Below are 9,732 nucleotides of genomic sequence, written 5' to 3'. Positions count from 1 at the left end.
CTGCATCTCATAACTGTTTCATTTGTTTTCTCAAGCATTACGTGAGCTTATTAGTCTTGAGATTCTATCTTCATTTATATGAGGATATCTGTTTGTATAGTTTTAGTGGTTGTTTCTGGAATTATATTATACCTGTTGAGTTAAACACTTGAGTGATATGTGGAAATCTTACTTCCACTTATGTATTTGTTTTTATTTCTTTTCCTTTTTACACTTTTCATTTTAAAATATATTTGTCTTGCTGGGCACAGTGTCTCAAGCCACTAATCCCTGATACTTGGTAGATAGAAACAAGTGAATTGCTGTCCATGTCCACTCAAGGAAAAAATAGACCCAATCTGAAAATGAGCTAAAGCAAAGAGGACTAGAAGTGTGGTTCAAGTGTTAAACCACTTGCTTAGCAAGTGAAAAGCTCTGAGTTCAAAGCCATGTGCCAGTATAGTAATAATAAAGATAACAGTATAAAATATATTTGCCTTACATACCAGGTGATGCTATAATTTTGATTTACAAACTTCTGAGGAAGAGGGGAGTAAACTATATGTAACTCACATTTATACTTTTTTGATAGTTCCTTCTTCCTGATGTCTCTCCATTCCTCCTTTTATCATTTTTTCCTGTTTTAGGTCACCAAATTCCATTGATTCTTTCTTATCTTCATTAACAATTCAATAAAAAATCCTCATATCTTTTATTAAAATGCTATCCTTCAGAAATTGGAAAGATATAATTGAAATGACTTTATTCAAAAATTTATATCAATAAAAATATAAATACTATATATAAACATATACATATGTCACTCTAAAGTCAAAATATAAATATGTATTTCCTTCAAGGTAGTTGACTCATGTATGTCAGAACACATATATATATGATCACATGCTATTTTATTATTCTTAAATATATATATTTAAATGCACATTTTCATTTGCTTATCAATGTGAAAAGAATCAGTTCAATGTATAGTCTCTTAAGCAAGAGGAAAAATATAGCTTCAAAAATAAAACCAAATGGAACAAAAAGGCTTGGAGAAAAATGACATGGTCTCAAAGTCTTTGAAAAACTCAAGTGTTCTGTGAAATGAAAAATAAATACTGGCATTGAGAACAAGGAATCAATGTTCTACTTTTTGAAAGCATTCATTAAACTAGGGAGGCTTTTTGCAATTCTTCCAAAGAAGAAAAGGAAAAGCCAAAGCAGAAATCAAAAAACAAAGCTACCCTTCCCTTTCTAAAACTCAAATTGTGTGTCTATGTGTGTAAACTGAATGAGTTATATTAAAATATTAGCCACCTCCAGCTAGTATTTCCCCATTAATTTTATACGTTAATGCAAAATATCTTTTACATGTTAATTATCAGTTATGACACTGCAGCATTTTAAAGCTGGCAAAAGTATATATTAGCTGTAGAGTGATGATTTTTCAACAGGAATTTAGAAGTTGAAAATTTTTCATCATGTTGCCTGCAAATCCACACCTAATCTTTCCTAAAATTCCTAGTTTATTTTTAGTTATAATAGAACACCTATACTTTTAAATGGTTATTTTATGTGCCCCAAAGCAAAGCTGAAATTTGACTGTCAATATAGATAGATGCAGTTTATGTGTGATGGCACTTTCAAAACTATTTTCAACATCCAAAACCTCTAAAACTAAATGCTACATTAGTTATTACAGTAAATTTTGCACACTTCCAAATAATCAGGGTAGTACAGAGTCACCTGGAACTTGTTATGTAACCAAGGATGGACTCAAATTCATAGTCCACCTACCTCAGCCTACCACCACACCTACCTTCCAAATAGTATTTTAATGGAATTGACATGAATTTTACCTAAAGAGGTTTTGTTGAATTACATAAATTGATTTTACTTCATTTTGTTAGTGTAAATTTATAATATGCTGTATAAAATAAATTAGAATAAAATATTGACAGTATTTTATGTCTAATTACTTATTCAGTTAGTCACACTAATTCTTGTAACATAAATTCTTTCTTTTCCTTTATTATTGTCATGGGTAGGGTATATTGTGGTATTTACACAGGTTCTTACAATGTATCAAATATATCATAAGTGAATTCACTTCTTCATCCATTCTCCTTCATCCCTCCTCCCTCCAATCCTGGAGTAGTATCAAGAGATATCATTTTTGCATTTATTTCTATGTATACACATTTTCTCACCATATTCACCCTTCTACCCCTTTTCTTCAACACCTCACCCCTCCCACTGGTGCCAGCATTGCCCCCTGGGTAGGACTTGTTCTGCTGTCCTGTTCTCTGATTTTGAAGGAGGAAAAAAAAAGAGAAAGATAAAATGAAAAATATGACATTTTAGCTTGTTTGAGATAAAGGTAGCTACACAGAGGTATCCCTTGTAATATTTCCATGTATGTATGCATTATAACCCCAAATGGTTTATCTCCTCTAATTTTCTTCATTCTACCTTAGTCCCTTTCTTATAGCAGTTTTGATCAGTTTACAATTTCAATATTCATTCTTGTGTAGTGAGTGTATCAACCCTATTCAAGTTCTTAGTTTCCATACCCCTCTGATGCACGACCTCCCCTTGATGTGATTAGTGTTTCATAATATCGCTGCATTTGTGCTAAGTCTACATTCCACAAATGAGAGACAACATGTGGTTTTGAACTTCTGAGCAAGGTTAGCTTCACTTAAAATGATGTTCTCTAGTTCCATCCGTTTGCTTGTGAATGACAAAGTTTCATTCTTCTTTGAGGCTGAGTAAAATTCCATTGTATATAAATACCACATTTTCTTAACCTATTCGTCACTAATGGGGCATCCTGGCTGTTTCTGAAGCTTATGTATTGTTGATAATGCTACAGTGAACATGAGTTTGCAGGTGCTTTTGTTGTAAACTGACTCACAATCCTTTGGCTATATCCCCAGGAGTGGTATTGCTGGATCATATGACAGGTCTATTGCTAGTTTTTTAAGGAACCTCTGTACTGTTTTCCACAGTGATTGTACTAGTTTACATTCCCACCAACAGTGCATGAGGGCTCCATTTTCCCTGAATCATCAGCAATAATTTTTGTCATTTGTGTTCATGATGGTAGCTATTATAACAGGATTAAGGTGGAATATTAGTATGGTTTTGATTTGTATTTCCTTTATGGCCAGGGATGATGAGCATTTTTTCATGTATTTTATAGCCATTTGGACTTCTTCCTTTGAAAAAGCTCTGTTCAGTTCATTTACCCATTTCTTCACTGAGTTGTTGATTTTGGGAAAATTTAGTTTTTTGAGCTCCCTGTATATTATAATTATCAACACCTTGTCAGATTTATAGCTTACAAAGATTTTCTCAAGAAAAAAAAATCAAATGCCTAGGAATAAAGTTAACAAAAGATGTGAATGACCTCTACAAGGAAAACTATAGACTATTGAATAAAGAAATTGAAGACAACCACAGAAAATGGAGAGATCTCCCACGCTCTTGGATTGGCAGAATCAACATAGTAAAAATGGATACATTACCAATGGCAATCTACGTGTTCCTTCCAATACCCATCAAAATCCCAATCATATTCATCAGAGAGTTTGAAAAATCAACACTGAAGTTCATTTGGAAGCAGAAAATACCACAAATAGCCAAGGCAATACTGGAGAACAATGCTGGAGATATCACAATACCTGACTTCAAACTATACTACAGAGCCATTACAATAAAAATACCATGAACTGGCACAAAAACAGATATGAAGAGCAGTGGAACAGAGTAGAAGACCCAGATATAAATTCACTCATCTATGTATATCTAATTTTTGACAAAGGCACCAAAAACATACAATGGAAAAAAGACAGCCTCTTCAACAAATGTTGCTGGGAAACCTGCAGAAAACTGAAAATAGACCCATATCTTTCACCCTGTACAAGTACCAACCCAAAGTGAATTAAATACCTTAATATAAGACCTGGAACTTTTAAGCTTGTACAGGAAAGAGCAGGGTATACACTAGAGGCAATAGGCATAGGCAAGGACTTCCTCAATAGAACTCAAGTGGCTCAGCAACTAAGAGAAAGGATCAACAAATGGGACTACATGAAATTAAAAGGCTTCTGCACAACAAAAGAAATAGTCTCTAAATTTAAGAGGCCATCCACAAAATCTTTGCCTGCTATAAATCTAACATAAATTCTTGTATTCTTTTTTGGTAATTTTATTAGCATTTATGCTTCATATTTTCTAAGTAGTCACTCTATAGCTTGTGCTTGCCTCCAGTCCTTTTATTCTGGTTATCTTGGAGTTAGGATTTCACTTTTTATCCAGGCAGGCATGGACCACTATCCCCTTATTTTGTTTCCTGCCAAACCTTGGGAGACAGCAGAGAGCTTTCCTACTCAGCTTTTTCCCACTGAGATGGAATCTAGCCAACTTGTTTTATTGTTGGAGTTGTTTTCAGCTGGCCTCAAATAACAATCTTCCCAATTTCAGCCTCCCAAGTACCAAGGGAGTGGCAAGAGCCACTTGCAGTCAATTAAATTCTGAAAGAAATTTTTGAAAGAAAAACTTGAAATACCCAATTTGATAATTTGTCTTCAAAATGATTTTATTTTTAGTTGTGTAAATATTACAGGTATTAAGTTGTGAATGACAATTGTTATTTTAACCATATCTCATAAACACCATTTTTATAATATTTAATTAAAAGATCTCCAAATTGGAGTTTTCTATAACTAAAGTTATTACATCTTAGTAATAAATTTTAGTTAAAATTAAGTAAATAATTGACATATTTCAATGAGGAATGTTTGTAAGAACTCTGTTTCTTTTTTGGCATTAATGGGTTTTTGAACTCAGAGTCTCACCCTTACTAGGCAGGTGCTCTATCACATGATCCATGCTCTGTAACAATTTTCTTTTACTTATTTTTCATATTGAGACTCACATTTTTGTCTGACCTGTCTGGATTGTCATTCCTCCTACTTAAGTCACCTGCATAGCTTGGATGACAGCTGCATGCCTCCTCACTGAGCTTTCTCTTGAGAAAGCATCTTGTTAACTTTTGCCTGTGTTGTCCTTGAATGGCTGTACTTCAAATCTCTACACGGAGTAGCTGGGATTACAAGTGCAAGCCACTGTGCCAGATCCTAACTAAATTTCTGAATGAATTATCACACACAAATTTAGCAATTCTTCAAAATTTAAAATATTTTATGTATATTGATCATTATTATACAGAAAATTATTCCTTATCATTGTATATGTAAAATAAATCCAGACTAAATATTGAAAGAATAGAATAATTAGTGTACTTTCAAAATGGTAATTATTTACTACTTCTTCAAAATACATTGGTGCTGTTATTTATCTAGTCATTTATTTTTGAGACAGGATCTCACTATATAACCCAGTGTGGCCTTAAACTCACAATGTTCCAGCCTCATTAGTTCCAGTACTAATGTGCCAAACCAAAACATGTTTCTCACTTATTATGTTTTATTTGACTTTTATCTGGTAGATAATCAACTTTGGTAGCCAACATCGTAGATTACCATGGTTTCACGAATATGGAGTAATTTTAGTATTGAAACCATCCATAGATTAATTATATACAATATATAAATGTTTCTATTCATGCTTTCACTTAATATATTATTTACACTTTTAAAAATTTTGGCTTTAAAGGTTAATAAGTTTACAAACAAGTTAAGTACACTAATTGATCTGTTGCCTTCTGAGATTGATATTCTTTTACAATAAAATGACTATAGATGCAGTAATTTAAGTAATGTCCAATGTTATAAATAATAAATAACAAAGTTAGTATTCAAAATAAATTTGTTTGAGTCCCAAGGCTAAGCTTGTATACAATATATAATACTGTGTCTGATACAGAAGATTTTATGTGGATAAAGTTTTAACTTATGAATATGATTAATATTTCCTCTTTTTTAAAAATTGCATATATATGTATATACATATATAATTGCATATATATAAATTTTTGCCTAATAGTGATCACAATACATAGAAAGTTTCCCCACTTTTCTTCAGTTACTTACAATAACAAGAACCATTCCCAGTAACATTTCTAATAACATCCCTCCTCTACTAGATCGTGAGCTCTGCAAAGGCAAGAGCCTGTTTGGTCTGTTTTCTCCCCTCATCTATTCCTTGACAAATGATGGGACATCAACCAGAACTCTCTTCTTTCATCCCAACAATAAGCAATTTGGCCTGTTGGCCCTACCCACAGAATTGGTTGTGTGAATCAAGTGGGACAAAAGTCAGAGACCAGCCCTAGCCCATTGAACCTAACATGGCCTGCTCTGTGAAAAGGGTCTGGTACCCAGCCATGGATGAAAAACTTCAACTCCTCAAACCTCACTCAGTCTTGGAGCCAGTGATTTACTGACAAGGGAGCCCCTTGTGCCTATTTTTTAGTAATGTTCACTCTGAGTTTGCAGCATGCGTGATGAGGTCAGTGTAGAATGGAAGGCAGGGGCCAGCACAGCCAAAGCTGTGGGACTTCCCCAGAGACTCAGAATCAGTTTGAGCCTGCAGAGGCCTGGTTCCTTTCCTCAATAGCACAGAGCACATTCAGATCACATCTAAAACCTTTCTGCTCCACAGACGATGGTTTCATGTACATCTGAGTCTTCAGGGTCCAACACAGGGCATGATCAAAGGTCTATGTCCAAGAAATTGAAGGCGCAGCTAGCTCCAACTCAGGTACCTCTTTGGGAAGTCTATTCTTCCCTGACACATCTTTTAGTTGTCTGTGCGCCTCACTGTGGGTCTGCACAGCCTTGGCTCTGTGTAGCAGAAGTACATGGACTGATTTTTTTCAGCACTTGCCCAATGTTTCCTCCTCCTGGAATGTTCTTCCCTCTTCATTCATCTGTCAGTTTACTTCAAAGCTTGAGGGATAACTAAATGTTAACATTTTTTGTGGGGCTGGGGATTGAACCCAGGGCCTTGAGCATGCTAGGTGAGCACCCTGCCACAGAGCAGGAGGCACTGGTGAGACATCATTTTCATATTTTTCTATACTTCTATGAATATATATTTAGCATAAGTTAATTCAAACTCTTTGTCAAGTAGGTCTCATATCTTTGGCTTTGCCTCTTCCTCAAGGACACCATTGTATTGAGATTCTTATTGTATTCAAGAGTCATCAACCCTCCAGATGTTCTCTCTGATCTTCCTCTTTAGGAGCTCCTCTTCCTTATGGCCACTCCATCAGGGTGGACCTCCATAAAGGTTAGGAGCACAAGCACCGTCCACCTGTCCATTGTTGGTTCCAGGCTCAGCAGATCCTGGCTCTGCGGTTCCTGGCATCCGCTGATGAATCTTCTGGTGTTGCTTGAGATGGTCAGATCTCATGAACTGGCGGCCGCACTGATCACATCTATGAGGTCGATACCTGGTGTGTATCCGCCTATGTCGTCCAAGCTCATCAGAACGGAAGAAAGACCAAGTGCAGCCTTCCCAACTGCATCTATAGGGCTTCTCCCCTGCGTGTTTGAGCTGGTGACTCACGAGGTGGGAGCATTTGGTGTACGCCTTTCCACAGTTGTTATACATGCAGAGGTAAGATCTCGACGCTGAGGATTGTCTCCTGGGTGCCCTTTCCTGGGCCCTGGAGTTTTCTACTCTCTGTGGAGCAGGTATGGGCTGTCCAGGTAGAAAAGGGACTTCCTGGGAGTTTGACTGACTCACAAGAGAGTTCTGTGTTTCTAAACTCAGCAATGATTGGGACCCAGTTGAGAGCATCTCAAGTCCATAGGAATCTCTGGAGGGGCAATAACTGAGCCACTGATGGGAGCACAGACTGGGCCTCTTGGGAAGACATGGTTGGTGTCAATAACGTTTTAAATGTTGAAGAAGCTCTGGTGGAAGGCACTGTTGGGGGACCAGAAAATGGCATTGTTGGGGCACTGGAGTGGGACATCATTAACATCCCACTGGAAGCTGAGACTGGTGGCCCACTAGGAGGCATCCTTGGATTCTCACTGAAGGTCATGACCACTACTGGAATACAGGCTTCTCCTAAGGGCATCACCTGGGACCCAGGCTGGGAGGGAGATACTCTCTGCTGATATATCTGGGAAGAAATGGGAGTGGCTTGGGGACAGTAGTGCACACCATGCTCAGGTAGTGACATACTGAACTGTGACCCTGCCTCACCCACGTTCTACTTGGATGTATCAGCAGAGACAAAACTGGTCCTCAACATCTCTGTGCCTTGAGGATAGCATTGAATGCCTGGTGGACCACGGTTCCAAGAAGTGTGCACTCCACTGTTTCCAGAAGTCAGAGACATATCCAAGAAGGACATTGACTTCTCATTATCCAGGGCGGGCTGGTGCACTGCGGGCCACTACCTCAGCTCCTCAGCTCCCTGTTCCATGGCAGCCTCAGGCCAGCTGCACATCGGAAAAGTGGCAATTCAGATCCACTGGACACCATAGGGAAGGCCCGTTGCCACAGCAGCGTCGCAGTCAGGAGCCTAATATTTCCTCTTAATGTAGCCTTACTTTTAAGTTTGAATTATTTTTTTCCCTTTTATATAATTTCCTGAAGTAAGAGGGAAAATTAGGTGTGCAAGCAGCAGGTGAATTTACTTCAGGAATTTTACTAACAATTCACCTACACTGGAATGAGGTTGAATCATATCAATCCTTTATTCCTTCTAATACTAGGAATATGCAAAACTATGAATGGGTTTCAAGGTACATAGATTCTTTAATAAATTAGTGTCAGTAATAACTGGCAATCTTGAAAGGGAAAATGTTTTTGAAACTATGGCTAAAATCAAACACTATTAGAGGAAGGGTGCTATCTTCATGTTTGCTTAATACCAAGTCTCAGCAGATATACTAACTAAATATTAGACCTACAAATAAATTTTAAATCAGAAGAACTTCCTTTCAGATTGAACTATTTAGATTGAGAGTGGAGAAAATTGGCTAGTGAAAAAAAAAAAAGCTATGTTAAAAGATTACTACATCTTTAACTACCTCAGCTGCACAAAGTACCACCCAGGAGCAGAATGAAGAAACATTTCATATGCTATCCTAGAACAGATGCATAGATTTAGGATTAGGAAAGAACTTTGTCAACACATTGGTTCACCTTCTACAACTTGCTCTCAACACCTGTTTTCTTTCTAGCATGCTGCATCACTAACAGGACAAGAGTCAAAATCAAAGTTACCTGCTGGATAAGTCAGATGGTGAATTATTGCTAATGGACCTCATCATTAGTATAATGGTTCTGGATGGTCATTATGATACTAATAAGAAGTGCATCTTTGCCCAGGTTCTGTTCATTTGTGTTTTAAATACCAAGTCTCTGTCCCTAAGCACAGGTAATGAAGATTCCACCCACCCACATGCCATTGCAATAGTAATTTTCATTGTGTGTGACAGTGCCCACATACTGTCCACATTAGAAAGAAAAGTAGCTTTCATTTGCCTAGGAAACTTGTCTACTATGTTCAGTTCATATTGAATTAAAGAATTAGTGTTAAGTCTTCACCATTTTGAAGAACCAGAAAATAAACTTTCATGTAATCTTATTCTTATTGTTCAAAATCATAGCAAATGACTTTGGTATTTTTTTAAATTAAGTGTAGGAAGTGTAGAGCACTGAAAGAATAGTAAAGAATAACTACAGCAATATTGTCTTGGTGTGATTCACTTGAAAACATTATGACCCGCGTGGTATAACCCCTTGCATCAATTCCTAAAT

At 36.8% G+C, this 9,732-nt stretch overlaps 1 pseudogene; it reads right to left on the bottom strand.

Moving 5' to 3' along the window:
• Positions 1-7,218: 7,218 nt before the first annotated feature.
• On the bottom strand, positions 7,219-8,413 carry LOC109680385 (Krueppel-like factor 17; annotated as a pseudogene).
• Between the last annotated feature and the right edge of the window lie 1,319 nt (positions 8,414-9,732).

Source organism: Castor canadensis, chromosome 10 (genome assembly GCF_047511655.1).
Source record: "Castor canadensis chromosome 10, mCasCan1.hap1v2, whole genome shotgun sequence".
NCBI classification, from domain to species: domain Eukaryota; kingdom Metazoa; phylum Chordata; class Mammalia; order Rodentia; family Castoridae; genus Castor; species Castor canadensis.
Note: the sequence above shows the minus strand (reverse complement) of the source record. Positions and strands in the feature narration are given on the sequence as shown.